This window comes from Pseudorca crassidens, chromosome 3 (genome assembly GCF_039906515.1).
Source record: "Pseudorca crassidens isolate mPseCra1 chromosome 3, mPseCra1.hap1, whole genome shotgun sequence".
Classification (NCBI taxonomy): domain Eukaryota; kingdom Metazoa; phylum Chordata; class Mammalia; order Artiodactyla; family Delphinidae; genus Pseudorca; species Pseudorca crassidens.
Window position 1 is genome coordinate 146,576,220 of NC_090298.1, and position 25,219 is coordinate 146,601,438.

At 47.2% G+C, this 25,219-nt stretch overlaps 1 long non-coding RNA gene across 1 annotated transcript; it reads left to right on the forward strand.

The window, feature by feature from the left end:
* The first annotated feature begins 2,817 nt into the window (after positions 1-2,817).
* LOC137220885 (uncharacterized) lies at positions 2,818-23,990 on the forward strand. The gene is made up of 3 exons (XR_010941827.1): positions 2,818-2,850; positions 23,649-23,801; positions 23,939-23,990. It is a non-coding gene; the product is annotated as an uncharacterized lncRNA (long non-coding RNA).
* Positions 23,991-25,219: the final 1,229 nt, after the last annotated feature.

A 25,219-nucleotide genomic window follows, 5' to 3' on the forward strand; every position in this document is an offset into this window, starting at 1 on the left:
TAGACAGAAACACTTGTTGGGAAGCAGGAGTGGATCCTGAATTAGGTTGAGGTGAGGAAAGGCATTATTACCATGGGTCCACCTTGAGCAAATCACAGAAGGTAAAGGTGTGTGGTGTGTGTCCTGGGTGGCAACACAGACAGGAACACCTGTGGCTCGAGTATCAGACAGAAGGTGCTTTACTCTTACTCTGCACTTGCTCTGAGATTGTATTACTTCTCCCTGAGGTTCAGTTCCCTCCACTGTAAAAGGGATAGGAATCAATAGTTCTTCAGATGATGGTGAAACCTGATACAAAGTAGGTGCTCAGCAAATTCCAGACCCGGCCCCCTTCCCTCAGTCCCAGCAGGGCTTATCTTTGGATCCCCTTCCCTTTCCTCCCTTCAGGCACTGGGAGTTCCCTTACCAGACAGCTGACAAGGCTCCGTTAGGACAGGTCCTTCAGGGCTTCACGCTGGGCTTTCAGGTACGGCATGGTCTTCTGGGTCCCCGAGATTTGCCCCATCATCAGCCCTGACCCCCTGGATGCAGGCACACAGTCACTCTCTGATGGAGTGGATCTCTCTGCGGGAAGGACAGAGCTTCAAGACCAGCCAGGCAGACAGGTGGGTGGAGCCTCTCCCAGCTCCTCCTCTGGGTGGAGCTCTGACCAGGTTCTGGATGTCTGTGGGAATCCTCAGCTCCGGCTAGGGCTGCTGGCTGCCAGGCCTTTGATTTTGAGTTGCATCTCAGCCATGCTCCTGGACCACAGCCAGAAAAGACTCAAGATCAAAGACCCATGAAAGTCAAATAGAATGGGTAACGCCACCCATCGTGTCTGGAAGATGGGTCTCCGGTTCTGAATATGGAGGACACCCCTCTGTCCTGGTATAATGGAATGGGGTTTTGCAGTGCGTATGACCTTGGACAAGCCATTCCACCTCTCTAGTCCTCAGCTTCCCATCCATAAAATAGAACTTGACCATTTCTAAAATTCTGATCCCTGGTTACGTATTTGAAAAGCTTCTTTGGGATCAATAGAGAGCCTTGTCTATGTAAAAGGAGACTTGCAAATGCCAAGACCTCGTGCTTTCCACGCTGGGAAGTTTCAAAAAGAGACATAGGGGTCAAGAGAATGAGGGATAGAGGCTGAGCAGGCCAACCCAGGAAGAGATAGGAGAGACTCTGGGAGAAATTTGGCTAGGTTTCTAGGTTGCTCCCCCTTCCCCATCCCTACCCCTCACACAGAGGATTTTCCATTCCCCACAAAGTCCATTTTAGGAGCATCCTTCTTCTATGGCCAGTTGAACCTCCTAACAGAAGTGCTTCACAGTGTTCTCTGAGCCCTCAGTCCTCCCTGTCACTATAGCCAGTGGCCTCGAAACTCACTCTTGGCTCCAGCCCTGTGGGAAGGCACAAGGAATTCCCTGGAGGCTTGGCCTTGCACCCTGAGAGAGCTGGGAGCCAGGAAGGGAGTCAAATGGAGAGGCCCAGGAGAGAGCTGAGTCTATGGCAAGAGGCCCTGCAGCACCTCCTACCCTCTTTTTTAATTTTTTTTTTTGCGGTACGCGGGTCTCTCACTGTTGTGGCCTCTCCCATTGCGGAGCACAGGCTCCGGACGCGCAGGTTCAGCGGCCATAGCTCACGGGCCCAGCCGCTCCGCGGCATGTGGGATCTTCCCGGACCGGGGCACGAACTCGTGTCCCCTGCATCGGCAGGTGGACTCTCAACCACTGCACCACAAGGGAAGCCCCCTCCTACCCTCTTGACATCATTACTGAGCTCCTGCCCAGACCCCTACCTGTCTTGGAGGTAGGAAGGTGGGGAGATAGGGAGACAGTAGAAGAGGGAGCAAATGGAGCTTCAGGAAGTGAAAGGAGGTAGGAAGGATGGAGTGGGCCTCCATGTACAAGGCCCCATAGGTGCCTTTGGCTCCAAACTAGTTTCCTTAGAGTGCCCCTGCAGCCCGGCCAGCCTCGCAAATATTTCTGTGCTGGCTGGTGGGGAGCAGGTGCCTGAAGAGAAGCTCTTTGATTTCTCCTGAGAGGCCTCACTTGCACCTGAGAAACTTGAAGGCGTCTGGAAGTAGTTTGGGGCTTTTCTCAGAATTTCCAAGATGTTCTTACATAAAACAAAGGCTCAAAAGTAACAAAGACAGTTTGGAGCTGGGAGATGGGGATGGGAGGAGTGGGTATCCTCTGGCTCAGGAACAGTAAAACGAAAGAACATTGGGCAGCTAGCTGGGTGGCTTTGCCAAGTTACTTAACCTCTCTGTACCTCACTTTCCTTATCTGACAAATGGGGATGGTATCATTGCCTATCATTCAGCAGTGATAGGTTTGATATCATATCCGAAATCACCTGGCATTTTGTACCTGGCACATTGTAGATGCTCAATAAGTTGTTCTTTTTATCTGATGTTGTTAGTATCTTCTCATGTTTGTACTTAACCTATTTACTCCTCCATCCATCTAAGTATCTATCTATCACTTACCCAACCATCCAGTATTTAATCTTCCCAATCAGATTGTTAATGCTTTCATTGCATGGGCTTATATTGTACTTCTATGTAAGCATTCAGTAAGTATTTTAATAGACTGATTATATCAGAGTCAGGGCAAGCCAGACCTCAAGTTAATAAAGTAGGTATGATAAGGCTTCTTATCTCCCAGCTTCAAACAATGCTTCAATCTAGTGCCAGCTTCTCTCTTTGATTTCTTTCAGGTCAACTGAAGAAATGCTTAGAGTGGGCCGTTTCCAGGAAAGCCAAGTTCTGGGGTCTTCTGCTGGGTCTGCAGAAGACCCAGCATCCTCTTCACCATCCAGGCCTCCTAGTTTCCAAGTGTGACCTCTAGTCTCTGGATGCCTGAGGTCAGTGGTATTTCAATATGCCCAGCTATGCAGGCACGTCGCCCATGGGTTACTCATCCTGGTGTCCACCTCTTACATCACCTGGCTATACACCCTCCTAGAACGTGTCCCAGAAAAACAAAGGCCAGAGCGCCTTGCCTGGGACCTTGATCACTATGCACATAGGATACTAAAAAGTCATAATGATGCTGTGCGTTTATATAGTGCTTTGCAGTTTTCAGAGCCTTTTCATATGCCTGTGCCTTATCTTATTCCAGCCACGTTATAATTCGGTGAAGCGAACAGGATATGTTCCCTTATTCTCAATTTGCAGATGAGGAATCTGTGCCCAGGAGTCACGCAGCTACTAAGCAGTAGGCCAACTTGGACTAGAGCCCAGGTCTTAGGATTCTGCGTCAGCTGCGTACCTCACACATCTGTTCAATGATGATGGGGAGTACAGAGGGACAGAGTTGAAGTGAAGCTTGGGATGGAGACAGCCTTTGGATCTTCCCCTGGCCTAGGAGGCCATGGTGGGGCAAGGCTACCTTGTACCTGCTTGTCAGATTGAATACCCCACTGACCTGCAGCCCCAGCTGGAAACTCTAGGCAACCTTCACCCCTTTAGTTTCCCTCTCGCCTCCCCCTCGTCAACACCTGATTGATCCCTACCCCAGGCACCTTTTCGTTTTGAAAATGTCTCATCTGCTGGTGCCTGGCTCAGGATTGCCTTATCCTGGAGACTGTGGTCTCCAAAATGAGGCCTCTATGTACCAGGTCCTGTGCCAAACGAGCCTCTGAGGTGTGGGGAGAAAATTATAGAACTTCTATGGCTTCAAACAATGGGAAAAACATTGCACTTTAGGAATATTTACTATGTAGATGGATACTGGCCTCTCACTGCTCTGTTGGTCACACTGTCTGAGGTCACATAGCAAGGTCACACAAGCCTGAGGAGGGGGCAGGGTCTCTAAGTGTGGAGTGCTTATGCATCACTCCTTTTCTTTCAGTATAACTTGACCTTCTGCCGTGTATATCGGCCAGGTTAAATGGATTTACGATTTGTTTTCGCTAAATTAACCGTAACGAAATGGACACGTGGCTTAAAAATGAGTCCTGCAAAAAGAAACTACTGAAAGAAGATAGCATTAATAATGCAAACAGAAGCAAATAGCAAGAAAATGGTAGTGTTGACACTTCGCCTACCTAATGCCTACCCTAGTTAAACATCTTGCAAATGAAGTTTTATGAGTTTCAAGAAATACCTGTTTCTATAAGTAAAGTTTTGTTCGCGTACAGCTTGCACATTTGTTTACATGTTGTCTGTGGCTGCTTTTGCGCAAGGACAGAGTGAGTAGTTGTGAGACCAGGTAGCCTGTAATTCTTTTCACTGTCTGGCCCTTAAAGGGCTTTGCTGACCCCTGTCCTAGGTCACAGTCAGCAGGTCCACACCAAGCTGTCTGACTCCAGGACCCATACTCTTACATTCACAATTGACCCACCTCCTCACACATGGTCCAAGGTTCATATTCCTGAAAGTTCTTGCTTGGAGGATAAAAAGCTGCAAGGTGCTTACCGCCTCATTTTACATGTGTGAATTTTATATGTGTGAATAATTAGCACCCAATTTTATTTGTGCATCCAGGGTGACTCCTGGACACCCAAGGCCGCCCTTGTATGGACAAGGGGATGTCCTATGTACTCCTGAACACTTTAAGTGTTTATTGTGCCCTTGGGTGTGGGAATGAAGAACAAGCTAATTGCACAGAGAACGGTATTCAGTACTCTGTAATGACCTATATGGGAAAAGAATCTAAAGCAGAGTGGATATATGTATATGTATAACTGATTCACTGTGCTGTATACCTGAAACTAACACAACACGGTAAATCAACTGTACTCCAATAAAAATTAAAAAAAAAACAAATGAAGAGTTTTAGTGGTTTTGAAGCCTTTTGGTTAAAAATATAAAAAATGCAATAATCAGTTTGCAAGAACAATTGATCGACCTCAGAGAAGATAGGAAGTTACCACCTGAATTTAAACAGAAGCCTTTGCATAGTTGGTAAGACTGAAAATTTTGTATGTTAGTAAGCACAGCCATTACTGTGATATGTTATCACATTTCCATTTGTGATACCTCTCTGAACCTTAGTGAGATATCTTTTTTCAATTCTGAAAACTATGAGAGCCAACTATCAAAATAATTTGAGCTTAGGGCTTCCCTGGTGGCACAGTGGTTAAGAATCCACCTGCCAATGCAGGGGACACGGGTTCGAACCCTGGTCCGGGAAGATCCCACATGCCACGGAGCAACTAAGCCCGTGCGCCACAACTACTGAGCCTGCACTCTAGAGCCCGTGCTCTGCAACAAGAGAAGCCCCCGCAATGAGAAGCCCGCACACCTCAACAAAGAGTAGCCCCCGCTCGCCGCAACTAGAGCAGCAACGAAGACCCAACGCAGCCAAAAATAAATAAATAAATATTTAAAATAATTTGAGCTTAAAACCAGATGGTCTAAATATCAAATGGCAGAATGTTAATATGAAGATAAAACAAACATAATAAAACATATCAACCATGTTGCACTCGCTGCAAATATTAGTATTCATAATAATTCCTTTCAGTGAAAAGTTTTTTTGTATGGTTAACAAAATCGGAGTTTAAAAAGTAGTGTAATTTCATCTCTAGCACATCCATTTAAATACCTTTCTATGTCTTACTATGATATTGTGATTTACAATAAGAAATATGTATTTGGTCTTCATCCCGTTCCTGGCATGGAGCTCCTAAAACGGTTGGAATTCATTAAGTGATAAGAGCTATAAATGGTATCTTTTGTTATGAGGTGACTTTTGGACTGACCCTAGGTCACCTAGGGATGAGGGCTGGTTGCCAGAGGAGACAACTGTGTGATTAGAGATTTGGAACTTTCAGTCCCACCCTGGACTTCCAGGGAGGGAAAAGAGGCTGGAGGTTGAATCAGTCACCAGTAGCTAAAGATTTAGTCAATCATATTTAAGTAATGAAGCCTCCATAAAACCTCAGTGGGACAGGGTTCAGAAAGCTGGGTTGGTGAACACTTGGAGATTGGGGAGAGTGGCATGCTAGGAGAGGAGAGGGAAGCTTCCCATCCTTTCCCCATGCCTTGCCCTATGCATCTCTTCTATCTGGCTGTTACTGAGTTATATCCTCTTATAATAAACCAGTAATCTAGTAAGTAAAATATTTCTCTGAGTTCTGTGAGCTGTTCTAGCAAATTAACTGAATGGGAGGGAGCCCATTGGAACCTCTGGTCTATAGATGGTTGGTCAGAAGCACAGGTGACAATCTGGACTTGAGATTGGCATCTGAAGGCAGGGGAGGGTGAGCAGTCTTGTGGGACTGAGTCCTTAACCTGTGGGATGTGACGCTATCTCCAGGCAGATAATATCAAAATTGAGTTGAATTGTAGGATACCTAGCTGGTGTCAGAAATTTGCTTGTTGGTGTGGTGGAAAAAACCCACTCACAGGAATTGGGTGCAATCATTACTTAAACATATGTAACGTATATTAGTATATTAGGAAGCGAGATGTGTATATGGTTTCTAAGTAATTAAGTGTATGTATATGGAGGGTATAGGATCAAGAAGGTATGGAGACAGTTGGGCCAGGCTATTCTTTCAGCTTCCAGTTGTGTTTTGTCTACCACGTATCACCAGACTAGTCTTCATAAAAACCCAGAAGAGATCAAATTACTACTCTGATTTCTGCTCTCTGTTGAGCCTCCCTCTCCTAGAAAGAGTGGCAGCCCTGCATACCTTCTTGATGTAAGAAGACAGGCTGAGTGTAAGGCACGGTGGGAACCATGGTGAACAGGAGAGTTCTTTGCCTAAAAACATTTCAACTTAAAGAATTGGACAGACAAGAGAATTGTGACCCCCTGAACAGGTGAAGGCTGACCTTGGGAACTGCTGTCCGTCTCTTGCTGCATCCTCCCAGATGCTTTCTACATTGTGCTCATTGCTAATTCGTGCTGATCTTTGCCCTGTGCTATTCCCTCCTCCTGGCCAAGTAAGCTTTAGTTAAATAAGCCTGATGCCATCTCCTCTGTGGAGCTCCTTGACTTTTCCTCCCTGGAGCTGCCCTCACAGGTTACTTTTGTTGGGTTTTATTGTTCTCAGCATGTCGCTAACCTGCCTGTCTCCATCACTAAGTTGGTGCTCCCTAAGGTCAGGTTCTTTGTCTTCTTAACTGGTGCATCCCCAATATCAAGGCCAAGTGCCTTGGTCACATAGTGGGTTCTCGAAAAGTCTGCTGAGCCAATGAATGAATGCAAACAATGGCACCTGTATACTGGGTAACAGCAATGTATTATCAGCTTTAGTGTTTACTTCTAATTTCTAATAAGAATAAGTACATACCTTCTTCTTTCACCCTTTCACCCTCTCCCTGCAACACCCCTCATCTCCAAGGCATAAGCTTTCAGACTTTATATGCTTAAAGGACTGGAGAAAAGCAAAAAGGCAAGTGGTGAAAGTTCCTTTCTCGGCATTGTCTCTGCAGTGGAGACAAAGCTTGAATCCGAGACAGTGGTTCCTGTATCAGTGGTTCCTGTGTCAGAATCACCAGGGGTGATTACAACACGTTATAACGGGGGTTAAAAACACACCTTCCCGGGGCCTCTCCCCAGATCTGCTGAATTGGAATCTCAAGAAATAAGGCCAAGGAACCTGAATTTTTATAAGCTCCCCAGGTAATTCTTATTCATTCTAAAATTTGAAGACTACTGCTGTCAGGTAGAGCTCCCATCTCATTCACTCATTGATTTGGTATTACTCAATACCTGCTAAGCCTGTGCCAGGCACTGTGCTAAGTGCAGGTGGAATATTGCTTGCTGACTCAATCACACCTGCTCCTTCCTCTCTTAAAGCTCACAGCTTAGAGATGGAGACAGACAATAAAGAAGTAAAGGAACATATTCACTACAGCTTGTGATAAAAGCTGTGAAGGAAATAAACAGGCTGTAATAATAGGGATTAAGGAGGAAATGTCCCTTTGAGAGTTTGACATTTAAGCTGATCCCCAGAGGATGGGAAGGAGTTGGGAGGGCACAGGAGGCAGTGTGGGGGCTGGGAGGATACCTGTGGGAGCGCCTGGTCCAGGGAAATGAGTTCGGACTGGAGAAGCTGAGGGCTGGCCTCACGCCTCCTCAGTCACCTCCCCATCTCAACTCTTGGAAACTGTAATATCTGCAGTAACATACATACTAGCTTTGACTTTGATTCTTCACATCTCCTGGGGTTCAGCCAGACTCCCATTGTCCAATAATCCCAGAAGCCGGGGGGATGTTCCACTCCCTCTCTCCACCCCGGGCTTCTTTGTTCTTGTTCCCTCAATCAGCCTTTTCTTCTGAGTGGCTAGGTCACCGACACCTTTAGAAGATGGTGCCAGAAGTTGAGAGCATTAAAGACCTTAGAAATCACTCCCAAGCCACAAACACAATCACTGGCACTGTTGGCTATAGGGCAGGTGGAGAGAGGTGGACTGGACTGACCAGGAAGCAGTCCCAGTGGGGGTAGACCATCCACGCCCGTTACTGTGTGCCCTGGGAAGCTGCTCCCCCTGGGAAAGTGGCTGGAGGAAAGATCTGTTGCAGACAGTGTGTGCCATGGCAATGGAGCTTCAGAGCCAGAAGAGGGCAAGCTGTCTCACCAAGCCTCTGCCATCACTTTATGGTAAAGAGCTCATGCCCAGTGCCCCCAGCCTTACCATATTCCCTCCACGCAAAAAATGAAACCAAGAAAACAAAAACAAAACCTTAATGTCATTGCCAGAGGCTCAGGCTATATACATAGTACATTATCTTTGTTTGTCAAAATGATTCCCTGGTCAGTTTCTGGGGGTCCTTGAACCCAAATATTCATCTGCATTCCCTGCAACGTTGCCCATGTTCCAGAGCCCAGTGGGGCCTCTCATTGCTGTAAAGGGGCCCAGAATATGGCACAGTGGCATAAAAGTTGTTTTCAGCAGAAGGCATTTGGGCTCCTGATAAAAAATGTCTTATCTGCCTAAAAGCATTCCTTCCCAAAACAATTCAAAAAACGTAATTATCCTAAAACCCTTCCCTCAGAACAACCAGGGAGATTAATTCTTTTTGCCAGAGATAAGAAGTTTCCACATCACACCTAAACAGGCATTGTTATAAAAACTATTATGTCTCCCATCTATTCTCCTAAGGGCCATTTATCTTTCCTAAAAGTCATTTGTTTTCCCATAAGTCCCTCTTCTCCCTGTCCTACACACTTCTAAGAAGTCACTCTTTTTCTGTAAATGCCCTTCTCCCCCTCCCCTTCCCCTATTAAGATGTTATATAAACCCCCAGTTCTAACTGCCTCTTTGAGTCCTATTTCTTTGTGAACTCCCATCTGTATGTGAATTTTAAAAATCTGTCTTTTCTCTTGTTAATCTGTCTTTCGTCAGTTTAATTCACAGGCCCCCAAACACTAACATAAGAGGATAGAGGAAAAGTTTTTTTCTATCCGGCAACTCTATTTCATTTACCAACTTGCCCCTGCCCACCCTGGATCCCTGGCATCTTCCCCAGAAGTCATGAGGAGTTCCTCTGGTTGAGAAAGGTTTGAGGGTCTGTTTATCACAAGGGGATGAAAAGTCTCTGGGGTGAGGCCAGCAGAGTTTGGGGCACTGGGTCTGGTTTGGGATTAGAAGTTTCAGTTTACATGGCTTTGTAGAAGAGAACCCAGGTATTGGAGTCAAACCTGGATTCCTATATCTTGGCTCCTACACTTCCTACTCTGTGATCTTGGTCAATCATCTAATCATTTTGAGCTTTAGTTTTTCATCTGTAAAATGGGGATAACAGTCCCTACTTTGTGGCATTAGCCTATGTAGAATACCTTGCCCTATGCCTGGCACACAGGTGGTGCTTAATAAACATTTTTAAGCTGTCATTTCAGACCCAAGACCCTGAGTGGCCAGTGGCACCCTCCCTGCCTAGTGCCAGAAGCCTCCCAGCCTGAAGCACTAGGATCAGCATACCTGGAAGGGATCTTTGCAGGACCTGGTTCTCAGAGTTCTGCCAGAGCAAGTCTGAGGCCTTGGGATACAGATCTCACATGCTTGTGATTTACTTCAGTGACCTGTAGAGCAGCTCATTACTACCCTCAAGGCCAGCCCAGGTCTAGTCAGCTCACTGCTTCAGATAAAAACAGGCCCACAGCTAAGTTTCCTAATTCTTAGAAAGACAGGACTTTTATTACTCTCCCTTCATCCTTCCAACAGAATTTGAGAGCCCACAATGTGTCAGATGCTCTTCTAGGTGTTGGGGATGCAGCTGTGAACAAACAGGCAAAGTCCTTGCTTTCATGGAACTTCTGTTCTAATGAGGGGGGCACAAACAGAAAATAAATAAACCCATATGTAGATGCTAAAGGGGATGGGAGTGGTAAGGGTTCTATTTTATATGGGGTGATCAAGGAAGGCCTCTCTGAGGAGGTGATGTTAGAGGGAGCCCCTAAAGGAAGGGATGCTGCCCCATTCCGGCTTCCCTCCTCCAACCTCTTGTCAATTCCCTCTTGTCAATACGCTTTCTGAAATTCTATTACAATCAGATGTCTTCCCTGCTTAAAAATCCTTCAGTGGATTTTTTTCTAGATAAAGCTGTGCACCTGAAACTATCACAGCATTGTTAATCGGCTATACTCCAATATAAAATAAAATGTTAAAACAAAAACAAAAAGCCCTTTTGGCATAGCATTCAAATGCCTTCAGGATCTGGCCTCCAAGATACTCACCCTCCATCACTCCCTTATTCTGCAATTGTCCTTCCACACTGACTGGCTTACAGACATCCAGATGCCCCCAGGAGGTCTCTTGCACTCTTTCTCTCTCCCCTTCCTTCCCTCATCCATCTTTGCACATACTGTTCCCCTGCCTGGAGCATCCTTTGTCTTCTCCCTCCTACCCATCAGGCCAACCCCAACAGGTCCCTCAGAGTCCCTCCTGTTCTACCTGGTTTTCTCCCCACCCTCTGTGCTGACCTCTCTCATAGCAGGTACCACACCATAAACCAAAGAATTCATCGCTTGTATTCTTGCCTGGCCCCCACACCAGACTATGAGCTTCTAGAGAAACTCTTAACCTTTAATGCCCAGCATAGAACCAGATACTCAGTAGGTGCTGAATGAATTAATGAAGGGAGAAAAGAATTTGTTCTCTGTCACCTTAGTGAGCCCGTCCAGCATGGCTTATTTTATTCAGCAGGAAAACTAGATCCAGGCTTTTTCTCCCAAGTAATGTCTCTTTCTCTCCACTGTCTCCTTAGGTTTTCTTTCCTCTGTTTTCTCCTTGTTCTCCTGTCTCATGCTGTCTGTCTCCCTTCCTGAGTCTCCTCTGCAGACCTATGTCTCCAGGTGTAGGTCTGGGGCCTGGGCCTGCACATCTGCAGCTCTGCTCAAACCCCTCCCAGCTGACCGAGACCTTTTTCCTGATGACCCAGACTTCCTCTGGGGACCAAATTTGAGATGTGCTGTGGGTCCTGGTTGGCTAGAAGTGAGACCACTTTAAGTTAGAGGGCATTTGCCAAGCCAGGTGGAGCCAACCTGGAGGCCACCCAGATCCGAGGACAAAGGAAGGCATCAGAGCTGTCCATGTTGCTGCTACCTAGATCCTAAAGGGTCATCTATGTGGACCACATTGACTGGAGACCAGACTCGGCCTTGGGGATTCCCTGGCCACCACCTTAATTACATGGCCCCGCTCTGTTTTCCACTGGTATCCATTTTGGTCTTGAACTTCAGGAACATTCTGACCTGATATTTGCTTAATTCATTCTTTTGCCTTGAACATGGTGACCAGACTGTCTGACCTGTGGTCATTCTCTCAATGACCACATCTTCCTGCTTGCTTTCAATTATTTCACATTCCTCGATTGGGTTGGGCCCCTTGCTAGGTTCCAGGTCAGAAGTCAGCAAATGTTTTCTGTGAAGGGTCAGGTTTTACGTTATTTAAGGCTTTGAGCCATGCTGTGACTACTCAACCCTGAAGTTGTAGCACAGAAACAGTCACAGGTATTAGGGAAATGAATGGGTGAGGTGACGTTCCAATGAAACCTTATTTACAAAAACAGGCGCTGGGCAGGATTTGACCCAGGGCCTGCAATTTGCTGACCTCATCTCTAGACTGGTGATGAGTCATGAACCCAAGCATGTGCCTGGAGCTCTGCCCACTTGCGCTGATTGGGTTCCTTTGAAATTAAGCGTTTGAAAACTGAATTCATTTCTGCAACTCTCCCCACCAAATCAACAACTGTTCCCTCTTTCTTTAATATAAATTCCCATTAGATTTGTTCCCCAAGGCCTTCCAATCAACTTTCCTTATTTCTTTCCTTAACCCCTTCCCCGCCTCCCTGAGGATACAGTCTCAGGGTTGTCACTTCTCCCCTATATTCCATGGATGACCCCTTGCTTGGGCCCTCAGGACTTCTTGCTGGAGTTGTTATAGGAGTGCGGTCCTAGCCGGGGGCAGCTGGCCTTCACCCCGAGGCTCTCAAAGCTGTCCCACCCAAGGTCATTACAAACCCAAACCAGCTTGGGTGGGAGGAGGTGTTCCTCCCTTCATTGGACGTAGATCTCCTTTTTGAGGCTAAGCAACATTCTTCTCTCATCAGAGAGGAAAACATAATGCTGGGCTAATCCACAGTCCCTCCTTTCGTAGCACCTCCCTCCAAACCCTCCAGCTCCTTCCCCAAAACCCACACCCAGTGCTCTGCCTTAGCTTCCACCATCATCCTGGAGTGTGTGTATCATTCATTTACTCAAAAGTATTTGTCAGGTGCCTCTTATATTCCAGGTGCAAACCAGACACGGTCCTTGCCCTTATGAGCATCCAGGTCAGCAAACGTTTTCTGAAAAGGGACAGATAGTAAATATTTTCAGCTTTGTGGGCCTTGTGGTTTCTCTTAACTCTGCTGTTGTAATGCAAAATAAGTCACAGACAATACATACACAAATGCTCATGGCTGTGTTACAATAAAACTTTATTTATAAAAACCAAGCAGTGGGCAAGATTTGGCCCACAAGTTGCAGTTTGCCAGTTACAATTGTTGTACCTTTTACAACAGCTTCATCCTGATGCTGTCTAAAAACTATGATTCTGTGAAACACCAACACCTGAGAACTGAGAAGTGCATGATTTCTTAAGAAAATGCAGTAGCACAAAAACCTTAGGACAGTATATTTGATGACTGAAAACTAAAATGGTACCCAGCTCAACTCAAATAGAGGTTCAGAAGTTTGAGTGATAGAAGTGAAGGTAACAATGGGGCGTGAGTCAAGAAGTGTTGCTTGATCCTATCTGGAATGAGAGCTGAGATTCGGGGAAGTTTATAGAAGAGGTAATCTTGAAAGGTGAGAAGGTGTCAGAGGGAAGAAGGGCATTCCCAGTGGAGGGAACAGTGTGAGTAGAGGCATGGGGACTTGACACTAGTGTGGCGTGGGCAAGGTTGGAGAGTAGGCGGGGTGCCTCATGGTCACCTCTGAATGCCATGCCCAGGAGTTGGGACTTTATTTTATGGGAACTAGGGAGTGAAAACAGGGAAGTGACATGATCAAATTTATGTTGTAGAAAGATCACTCTGGCAGCTGCTTTGTGGAAAGACTGAATTGGAGAACCTAATGGTAGGGATCTCAGCTAGGAAACCAGGGCAGTGGTCCAGGCAGGCACTGATGTGGGCCTGAATGAAGGAGTCTGACCTGGGCCAGTCACTTCCCTGTCTGCCCCTCAGATGTAAATCAGATGATCTCTGAGGCTTGTTTGCTTTGGCCAGGGGCCTCGAGATACTGGGGAGGACACAACGTAAAGTTGGGGCCACGTTAGTTGGGCACTTTGTCCCTGGTGGGTAATGCAGGGAAAAGACTGGGACAACAGTCTCCAGGAGGGTTACGGGGTGGCTGGAGACACTGAACAGGTCCCAGTGGGCAGAGCGAGCCCTGGGAGATCTGGATCCTGTCCCTGAGACACTGAGTCAGGCTGGGAGCCTGTCCAACCAGTTAGAATGGTGAACACTATGCTGAACTATTCAGAATGTTCTGAGGGCCAGACAGCCATTCCCATGGAATCATCAGATACCCACTTCTGGTCTCAGCTGCACTGTCCCCTGCCTGGTTTATGTCAGTGTCTTCCCAACTGCTTCTGCCCAGTCAGCCATATTTCATATTCACCTTCCTAGCCTTTCCAGCCCCCTACCCTGCTCTTTCCTTTTTCTTCATATCTTATCCCCTTCTACCACCTTCCATAATTCAGTCATTTACTGTGTTTATTGTTTATCATCCCTTGGGCTCCTCCCTATAGAATGCACGCTCCACATAGGCAAGGCCCTTCGTCTGTTTTGTTCCCTGATATATTCCAGTACCTGGCACAGAGGAGGTATACAAATTTGTTGCATGAACCACAGCTACTGAATGCTGTCGGCATTCTAGGATTCCTGTTCTAGGAAACAGAGAACTGTGGTCCTTGCCCAAGGACACACAGCCAGAGAGAGACTGACTGCCAAGTCCATGTCCCCTCCGCCAGGCCTGGCTGGGGCTGAGCTGAAGTGGGCCACGTGAGGTGGTCTCAGCCTCTGGACTCCCACTGCGCATTCCCTTGACTGAACTCCCTTCCCAGCGTCCTGCTCAGCATCCCCTCTTTCATATTGAAAAGGGGGAATTCCTAGGCTAAGGAGGTCTGCCCCAGTTGGAACCTGGAGCAAGAGGCTGTACTGTAAGGGCCGAGGTGGTGGGATTGTGTTGAATTTCCTCATGCTTAAGAATAGAGGTTAGAGACGCTTGGCTGGGGGTGGGGGAGTGCAGGTGGGTAGCAGGCAGGGAGGTGATCTGGCAGAGAGGCAGGACTTGCACAGAAGAGCTAATTCTAGTGGTGCCTTGAAGACCAGTCCTCCGAGGTTAGAGAAATCAACCCAGCCCATTTTTGCCACAGGTTCCTGGCTTGCTTCCAGCCCGTCTTCCACCCCTGGATATTATAGACGTGTCACTCCAAGCTCAACCTTAGAACACGGCTTTCTAATCCCTGTAGTATGCATGTGCTTTGTAAACATTCGTGCAGCCAGTTCAGGTGTGACCATGGATGTGGCCTTGCCAGACCTTCTCCTGGGCCTTCCCAAAGGTGCCAGCCTGTTGCTGATGGCATCTCTCCAAAAGGCTGGGGCACCTGCCTAGAACTTAACGAGGTGCTGAGATCTCCAGGAAGGTCATTCTGATGTGACCCCAACCTTCTCCCCTTCTCCCCCTCTCTGTTCTGCTGCCACTGCATCCCAAACATGCCACGTTCAGTCACGCCTCTGGGCTTTGCACACCCTGTTCCCTCTTCCTGGAACGCCCACCCCGCTCTCCCCACTGAATTGCTCCTCATTCTTCAGGAGCCAGACCCAGTGCTGGTCTTTCCAGGAGGTCTTCCCTCTCCCTGACCCCTTACATGTGCACACACATACACACACATACACACGGATACTCTGTACACAGACATATACATTTATTTTCCATACACACACACAACATGCACACACAAAGACACACACGCACATACACCACAAACACTATTCACATATACACACACACATATACACTAAGTATATATATAAAATACATATGTATCCATAATCCCTTCCCCTACACATGTACACACACCTATAGTTCCTTCCAGATACCCCCACTCACACATATACATATTCCACCGTCCCTACACACATTCACACACCCTCCTGCTCTCCTGCCCCCCCGCCACGACGCACGCAGCACCCAGCCACCCCCTTCTTTATGCTCCATAGCTCACTAGGCAAAGCTGTCTTTTAGCAGGTTCTGAGCTGGACCGTGGTGTGTCGTCCCCTGTTCCTCAACCTGGGCCAGAAGCCCTGTCTGAACCCCAGTCCCTAACAGAGCATCTGGCACACAGGAGGAACTGAAAAGTGATTGGGAGGTGGGGACTGACTCAAAGTGAACTCATGAATGAAGGGTGGGGTTGAGATGAGCCCTAGGAAGGATTCAGGCCTGGGGTTCTTACCAGGAGCATGCAGCCCTGGGCCCCAGTAGAGTTGAGGTAGGACAAGCGTATCTTTACTTTGAAAACCAAAAATAAACACAAAAGAAACAAAGCAATACACCAACTTCCCAGGTGAGTCTCATGTACACCCTTGGTCAAGGCCGCCATCCCTGTTGTTTTCAGAGAAGGGAAGTGCCCTGGCGTGATGGTGTTGACTGAGCCACCCTGACGGAGCTGGCTCGATGTGCAAACATGGTGGAGCTGAGGAAGTGTGCAGGCTTGGGAGTGGAGGGTCATTCGCTCTGCACACGGTGTGGATGGGGACCATGAAAGCCTTTGCTGGGGGAGGTGGCACTGTGTGGAGTAGTTTTGTCCACAGTTGGACAAGTGGCAAAATCAATGTCTGGAGACACTGTCACAGCTTGGGTGGGGAGGGGCAGGTGATGCTGGCGCCTACCAGGTAGAGGCCAGGGACGTTCCTATACACCCTACGATGCCTAGGCAGCCCCACCCCAACGAAAGAACCGCCCAACCTAAAATGTCAACAGTGCCCTCTTGAGAAACACAGGTGGAAAGAAAAGAACATGAGTTTTTGGAAGTGGTGTGAATCCCAACTCTGCCCCTTCCTGCCCATGTGACCTGGGACAAGTCACTTCCCTGCGGCCTCTGAACCTCGTTTTTCTCACTTGCAAAAGGGGATACTTATGTCTGTGTCAGGGGGTTATTTTGAGGATCACAAATACACACAGCGGGAATTCCCTGGCGGTCCAGTGGTTAGGACTCTGCACTTCCACTGCAGAGGACCTGGGTCTGATCCCTGGCTTGGGGAACTAAGATCCTGCAAGCTGCGCGGCTTGGCCAAAAAACAAACAAAAAAGAAATACACAAAGCATCTACCTAGCTGAGTCACAGGGTGAATGGAAGGTATGTGATTAACGACGGCCTCTCTCCAGCCCCAGAGCCTTCCAGAGCCAGACTCCCGAACCCAGGGTAAGCGACCTCCACCTTTTCCTCTGCCATGCCGTTTTCAGATCTTCCTCCTAGTGTCTCCCTGATCTCTTGGCTTCGGAAGGCTCCCTGTTCTATTACTGGCCTTCCTCTCTCCTCTCTTCGAACTCTGTGTCCATGTGGGATGGGGTTCTGAGCCCTTCATCTTCAATCCCCCACCGTGAATATACATACATCTCTCCTTGAGTGGCTGTGTTGGCTCTAGACGTGTAAACCATTCCTTGGACGTGGGGCATGGAGTATGCCTGTGTGTGTGCGCTTGCATGTTCATGCTCACATGCCTCTGTACACTTTCTTAGCTTCTCCTCTGGTGTGACTTTTTCAGAAACGAGGTGGTAGGGGAATCCCTGATTTGGAGGTGCAGCATTTTCATTTCTAAACATGTGTGACTTCACATCCTCAAGTATACTCATAATCTAAAAATAAGAGGTTATAATAATAATAAATGCCCACAACTGAAAGTGAAACTTCCCCGTCTTCTCCCAGTTTTGCTGTAACTCTAGCTTTTAGAGAAAACTGTCATGCTTGTTTAGACAGAAAACTATCAAAGAACACCCAGAAGGGAACTGTGAGTGCCCCTTACTCTTCCTGAGCTTCTCTGGGCATTGACACGTTGTTCCCCCACCCCGACACAAATAGTTTGTCTGTAGCATGTATGTTATTTAAAAACAATAAACTTGCTTTTTGATGTTGTAGGGGAGCAGAATTTGCCACCCTAAAATATGTCTCTTAGGCATATTAATTGTTTTAAGCTGATTATTTTCTGAGAAACAGCAGATGTGAAGGACCTGGAAGACCAAGTAGGCCCTTTTGTAAGAAACATTTACCTTTGCAAGGGAAATCTCCATTTGTAAGGGTGTCTCCCTCTCTTAACCTCAAAAGTCACCTTGACAAGGTTGCCAACACACTAACTCAAATCTCTACTTGTTCCTATTGGAGTCTTTCAGGAGCTTCCACCTTGATGCCTTTGCCTCCATTTGCTCCCGTCTGCTATACACTACCCCAGGCCTCTTTCTGAAATGCAGATCAGATTATGTCACTCCCTTCCTCAAAAGTTATCAATGGCTCCCCATTGCCTCTAGCAGAAAGTTTGAAATTCCATAATATGCCATTTCAGGCCCTCCATGGTCTCTCCCAGCTGACTTCCCTGGCCTTTACTCCCAATGCAAGCTCACTTTCAACGTGCTGCGCCCTAAGTCCCAGCCATTCCGATGTGTTCCGTCTTTTCCTCCCTCCAAAGTTTTGCTTTTGCTGCTTCCATCACCTGGAATACCCTTTCTTTCCCATTCCCCCCTCTCTAACAGTTACTCATCCTTTAAGACACACCTCAAACGCTTCTCCCTTCCCAGAACCTCCTAGTTGGAGTGAATCTCCCTGTCCATAGTGCTGGAGTTGATTGGATACACATTCTTCTTCCCCAGTATTGAAAGCTCCTGAAATTCAGGGACTGTGTTACTTATCATTGTGGCTGATTTCCCTCCCCCTTCCCTGCATCTAAGTGCTTGGCACAGATTAGGATTAAATAAATTGTGGAATTGAAGGGTTTTCTACAAGCTCTTTTAGGAACCACTGATACTGACAGGTGGGGATGGGGGCTTGATGACCTCCGGAAGTCCCCCCCAGCCAGGAAAATAGCTTGGAGAAAAACCAGGAAAGACTAAAAATTTTTGCAAAGCGTATTCCAGTGGTTGGGAACCCACTCCAGCTGATGCCGTATTATTTTCCCATTTGTAAGAGCCAGGCAGCCTCTTTCTTTTCCCAGCCTCTTCCCCTTTTCCCTAGCTCCCATCTCTGGCCGTTCTCCAGGGGAAATTTATGTCTGTAATGGTGGAATAATTAGCTCCCAACCCTGGCATGCATTAACCTCGAATTGATGGTGTCAGCTAGTGAGGGAGAGGTAGCAGGAGGGCTCAGGCATTATGGCGCCTCTGACTGCATTTCTTTCTCTAGGGCCTGGCTTCAACTGAGCCATGGCTTATCAGCTCCCAAACCCTTGCCCATTTTTTCACTCCCAAGTAAGAAAGATCATTACAGGTTTTCCCATACTCTATGACATCAGTAATCTCCATTTTAGTCACATCTTCCCCCTCCACCTCAAATAAATTAAACAATATATTTCTTCCACAAAGATTTCTTTACCCGTGGACTTCTGGTTGCCCTGGCAACAGGGAGTTGCAAGTCTTAACCCTCACTTACTAACTGTGACCCTGGACAAGCTGCTTGGCTTGAGTTCGTTTTCTTATCTGTAAAATGGAGATAATTATAGTATCTACCTCATAGGATTGCTCTGTGGATCCAATGACCTGCTATATGTAGGTGCTCCATCATAGGGCTGTACTCAATAATGTGAGCTGTCATGATTATTACTTGGTCCAGGTGAACACTGGGACCCTGTACCCTCTCTGGGCCTCAGTATCCTTTTCTCTAAAATAGGGGCCGAGACTTGGCCATCAGTAACTCTCAAGTGGAATGCTGAGATAGGATAGTTCTTCTGTCTCCCCACCACCCTGACTGTTTATAGACCCAATCCTGTTACTGTTTCTTATCACCTAAAGTCTTTCTCAATTTGTTCCACTCACCCATGTAAAAGATTTCTCTAATAGTAGTCATAATAGTCTGGAGAGAAGGGACTTCCTTAATTAGAGCTGCTCCCTTGCCAGCCGGAGAAGTCGCTGTACTTCACCAATTGCTTCCTCAGATGGTTTTTGTCTCTGGAAACCGACAAGATCAGTTCACTTAATAATTCTTATATTGGGATCGTGTTTTACTGTTTAGAGGGTTTTCCATCTCACTGGCCTCAATTCACCCTCCCAAATAATCCTATGGGATGGCTGGAGTGCATATTATCAATCCCATTTTATAGATGGGAATGCTCATTCAATGAACGTTTGTGGAATACATTTTGTACGAGCTGCCCCGGCTCAGATGATTGGTGTAAGTGGCTGAGGTGTCGTCATGGCTCTAAGTTGTGGCTCTGGGTCAGGGTTCCAGGCCTTCCTGTGCTGGGTCCAGTGTGCCTGCACCCCACCATATCTGTCTTCTGGAGTCGGCCCCAGTCACTAACCCCTGATTCCTGGTACTGATGCCCTCACCTGATAATCACGTCCAAGAGAGTGTTTCAGCCCAGGCAGCCCCCTTGGTGTTGTTTGCTGAGCCCGCAGCTCCCTGGTGAATTGCTACTCACCCTCTAAGCTCCAGCTCCTCTCCTGTGGAGCCTTCCCTTACTTTGCCTTTCTTCGCTTCTCCCAGCACGGTACTTTGGATTCATCTCCATAACCACATTTATCACATTGTCGTGTGATGGCTTATGCACACTCCTGCATGTCTGTACCTGCACCCCACCCCCTCCACATACATCCCCATCCATATACCAAGCTACTAGCTGGAAAATTCAGGCGGTCAGGGGCCCCTTCTATCTTCCCTGAATCCCCAGAGTCAAGCCCAGTGTCAGCACAGGCTCAGTAACTGTTTGTTGAATGGAGGGAGTAATTCTGAATGGGTCATTCCATCTCTGAGTAAGGTTGATATCTTGTATCCTCTGGGTGTAGTTGAGTGAGGAAGGGGAGAGGATGGGGAGATGGAGAGGGGAGAGAGTTATTAAAGATGGAAGCAGGATACCAGGCCTGGCACCTCTGTGCTTCTTGGGGTAGATCATTTTAATATGGGATGTGTCTTGTTTATAGATATCCAGTAGCCATTAAAGACATGTGTGTAAGTATCCCTCCCAATCTGCTGCCCATGTTATTTCCTCCCAAAAGATTGTGGGTCAGGAAATTAGAAAGACAAAAAGCAGCCAGGCAACTTGCTTAGCGGAAATGAAAGGGAATTTATTTATTTTTTATTTTTTTGCGGTACGTGGGCCTCTCACTGTTGTGGCCTCTCCCATTGCGGAGCACAGGCTCCGGACACGCAGGCTCAGTGGCCATGGCTCACGGGCCCAGCCTCTCCGCGGCATGTGGGATCTTCCCGGACCGGGGCACGAACCCGTGTCCCCTGCATCGGCAGGCGGACTCTCAACCACTGCGCCACCAGGGAAGCCCTGAAAGGGAATTTCTGATGAAGGTCTCTCAAGTGCCAGGCTTCCTTGTTACCAAGTAGTATTATCCGCATTTTACAAGTGAGTCCTAAAGCTCAAGTAATTTATCCAAGTTCACACAGTAGGTACTGGGCCAAGGTGAGATTTGACTTGAGAACCCCCAGCCCCAGGAACACTAATGTCTCCAGGCTCTTGTTGGGGACCAGGCAGAAGGGTCTTAGATAAAAACTAGACAGGTCAGGAGATGTGAAAGGGGAAGATCTCGAGAAGGTTATGTCGACCCTGGGAAATGGTTGATGTCTTCACATGTGGACTCTGCTTCGTATCTATCTGGTATTATCTTACCTTGTAAATAGTTACTGAGCTCAAGAAAATGGCAAGGAGGAGGGGACAGCCAGGGTCACTTTTCTATCCTGAAGGGACCACCACAGAGGGGCAGATGGGAACTGGTGGCAGTCATCTGAAGGGACCCTGAAGTGAGAGCTCCAAAGCTTCTGTGAGGGAGAGGGCTGTGTGTGTATGTGTACACACTCACGTGTGTGAACTCTGTGTGTGTGTGTGCACGCCATGTGTGTGGACTCTCAGGAACAGGAACAGTCCTGTTCAGTGTGGTTCTCTAGGCTGTTGTTCCTGGCATCACCAACCATGTGATCTGCAGGAAATCTTCCTCTACCTCAGTTGGCTTCTGCTCCAAAGGACCATTTAGGCCACATGCCCCCACCCTGCAGGGGCCCCTCTTTGACCAGCTCTAGAGCAAGATGATTAATTCCATTTTCTCAAGAGTCACGTTGTCTGGAGAATCATCTCTGGTTTTCGGGAAACTGACTGAACTGGGGGCTGGCAAAAGGCTATGAGGGGTGGGGGGACAGTCACCTGAGCACACAGAGTGCCAGCTCCCTCCTTCGTCTTCTTTGTGCTCAGAACCCAGGTGGGGTTCAGGCTGAGCTTTAGGGCACTCAAGTGATCTACCTGGTCTACCCCAACCTCCAGCAGGATGACCCCAGCACCATGGATCCTGGACCTAGGACTCTGAGGGTGGGACTCCGGTACTGAGCCTGGAATTGAAGTAGTTTCCCTGCCTGTTTCTTGCCCCCAGTGAGGAAGTCTTGACATTGTCCTGTACTTGCACTCCACCATGACTTTTTTTCTTTTATTTTTTAAGTGGTTTACATGCTAAATTTTATTTATCATTTGACCCATTGTAAATATCTGGTAGAATTATAATCAGGCCATATATATGTGTATATATATATATATTTTTTTTTAAGTAGATTTATTTATTTTTGGCTGTGTTGAGTCTTTGTTGCTGCACGCAGGCTTTCTCCAGTTGTGGCGAGCGGGCGCTACTCTTCGTTGTGGTGCACAGGCTTCTCATTGCAGTGGCTTCTCTTGTTGTGGAGCATGGGCTCTAGGCATGCAGGCTTCAGTAGTTGTGGCTCGTGGGCTCTAGAGCGCAGGCTCAGTAGTTGTGGCGCACGGGCTTAGTTGCTCCGCGGCATGTGGGATCTTCCCGGACCAGGGCTCAAACCCGTGTCCCCTGCATTGGCAGGAGGATTCTTAACCACTGCGCTGCCAGGGAAGTCCCACCATAACTTTCTTGTCCCTTCTAGCTAATAAAACAATGGTGTGTACAGGACTCATCATAGATTATGAACCTCATAGACTTTGAACTCTTCATAGATTATAAACTTCATAGATTATGAACTGACTCATCCAACAGCTCATTTACAGGCCGGGGAAGATGCTATTTGAATTATCTGTGGTTTCTGTATTCACTGATTCAGTCAACATTTATTATACCTATTCTGGTCCAAGTGCTGGGGAAATAAAGATGTTTAAGACATGGTCTGTTCCTTGAGGGGTTCATGGTAAGCTGGAGGAGAGAAAGTTGTCAACAAGCAATCCATTATGCAATGGAGGGGGTGGGGAGTGGCATTATAGAGAAAGGAGCCAATGAGGTGAGAGAAGAGAAGAGAGAGGGTGGGACCATCTGTGGGCTGTAGGAAAACTTCACCAGGGAGGTGACAACCGAACTGGTTCTTGAAGGATGGGTATCATTTAGCCAGATGAAAAAGAAGGGCAGGGTCCTTCTGGGCAGAAGGAAGAGTGTGTACAAAAGGCCAGAGGTTGTGATGGGGAGAGTGTGTCCCAGGAAGACACCAGGATAGGGGACATGAAGGGGAGTGTCACCTGATGGGCCTGGGACCCATTTGGAGAAGCCAAGAAGTTTGGATATTATTTGACAACTAGGGAGCCAGCAGAGGATTAGTCAGGGAGCTGCCTGCTTTCCGTACATGGCGTGAGAATATGGTTCATGGGTTAGAGAAGAGCTCCAGCTCCGAGATCACGTGGTTGGTGCCCAAAGAGGCGGTAAGATTTAGGTGGGGAAAACCTCTTCCCTGGGACTACAGACTAACTGTGGCTTCCCATCTCATTAACTCTGCAGATCTGGCAAGAAAGTGTAGACGACCCAACAAACTTCAGTCCCTACAGCTGGAACATACAGCAGCACTGAGAATACATCTTGTGCCATGAAGGACAACATATAATAATTTTATAATAGGAATAAATCCTTCATTCTCCAGCCAATGTGAAAATGCAGACATTTACACATACAAGTTTAGAGCAAGAAGGTCCTAATATCTTTTCATTAGATTTTGTTTTTCCAGTGGGTTTCGGGACTAAAGATCCGCCTCCTCTTCCTCCTACTTTTCTAAAAAACCTTTCTTTGTATTAAAGGTTGGAAAACCACTACCCTGAAAATGTAAGTGAATTGGTCCAGATCCTACTGTGTTCAATGGCAGAGAGAGTGTTGGAACTCCTGAGGACGGCGGCGGCTGTGGAGGTGGTGATTCCTGAGTATGAAATGACATATCGATGAAGTACTTAAAGGTGGGGATGCACTGATGCAATTGCCTAGGGATTTTTGGAAACGAACAAACAAACAAGCAACCACCCTCTATCTTCTACTTGAATTATCTGGATCCCAAGACCAGAGGCCATTGATTTGCCACCCATGTTTTCCCTAGCTTCTGCAAGTATGGTCTTCACATCCCAGGAAGAGATAACTAGACAGAGGGAGGAGTGAAGAAAACATCTCCCTTCTTGCACTGCTGTCTGCACATCCAAGGAGCCAGGTGGGGCAGGCTTTTTGCTCAGAGCATCTTAGCAGGGCTTTCAGTGGAAGGCAGCATAATAAATAATGTAGCCCCCTCTCTGCTGCCCTTCATTCCTGAGAAGTTTGCAAAGCAGGGAAGCAGCCACTCTTACCCCTCATTCCTGGGATTTCCTACTTTGGTTTGAGGCTGATCCTCAGTGTGAAACTTTTGCTACTGTCATGGGGGAATCTCTGCAGCTGTGTTTTTTTTTTTGTTTCTTTTTTTTGTTGTTGCGGTATGCGGGCCTCTCACTGTTGCGGCCTCACCCGCTGCGGATCACAGGCTCCGGACGCGCAGGCTCAGCGGCCATGGCTCACAGGCCCAGCCGCTCCGCGGCATGTGGGATCTTCCCGGACCAGGGCACGAACCCGTGTCCCCTGCATCGGCAGGCGGACTCTCAACCACTGCGCTACCAGGGAAGCCCTGCAGCTGTGTTTTATATGTAACTTATTAAGAAGTGTGAATTAAAAATTTTCTCTTTCACTCCTATATAGGGTAGTCAGATTTGGCAAATAAAAATATAGGGCATCCAGTTAACTTTGAATTCCAGATAAAGAAAACTTTTTAAAATATGAATATGTCCCCAATATTACATTATTTGGTGCTTATCTGAAATTTAAATTTAACTGGGCATCCTATATTTTATGGGGCAGCTCTACTCTCTCCACAAGGAAAATGGCCCAATATCTGTTTTCTCTGACCAGAGAGCAGTTGTTTACATGTTTTTGCCATGATGGTCTGCTTTGAGCTTGTTAAAATAATTGGTCAAAATATACATGTGCCCTGGGGAGTTCAGATGTCTGCATTTCCAGAAGAGTGTAGGAAATTCAATCCAAATATTGATATTTCTGATGATTAATCATTAGCAGTGTTTGTGTCTGATGCCAGCGCCTTGTTTTGACTGAACTGATAGATCAGATTAGTGAAAAACAATAGCCCGTCACTTGCTTCCACCTGACTCCGTATCATTAAGCATCTGCACTTTTCAATGGGTTGCTTTGGTGTTTGTAACCATTACAGTTAGTGTGTAATTAAGACATGGAAAATACCTCCTTGTGGCCAGAGCCTGTCTGGCTCTGTAAATAGTACCTTTACTGACTGAACCAATAAACTGTTCACACCTGAGAGAGAGGCTGTCCCCACCCCCAACCC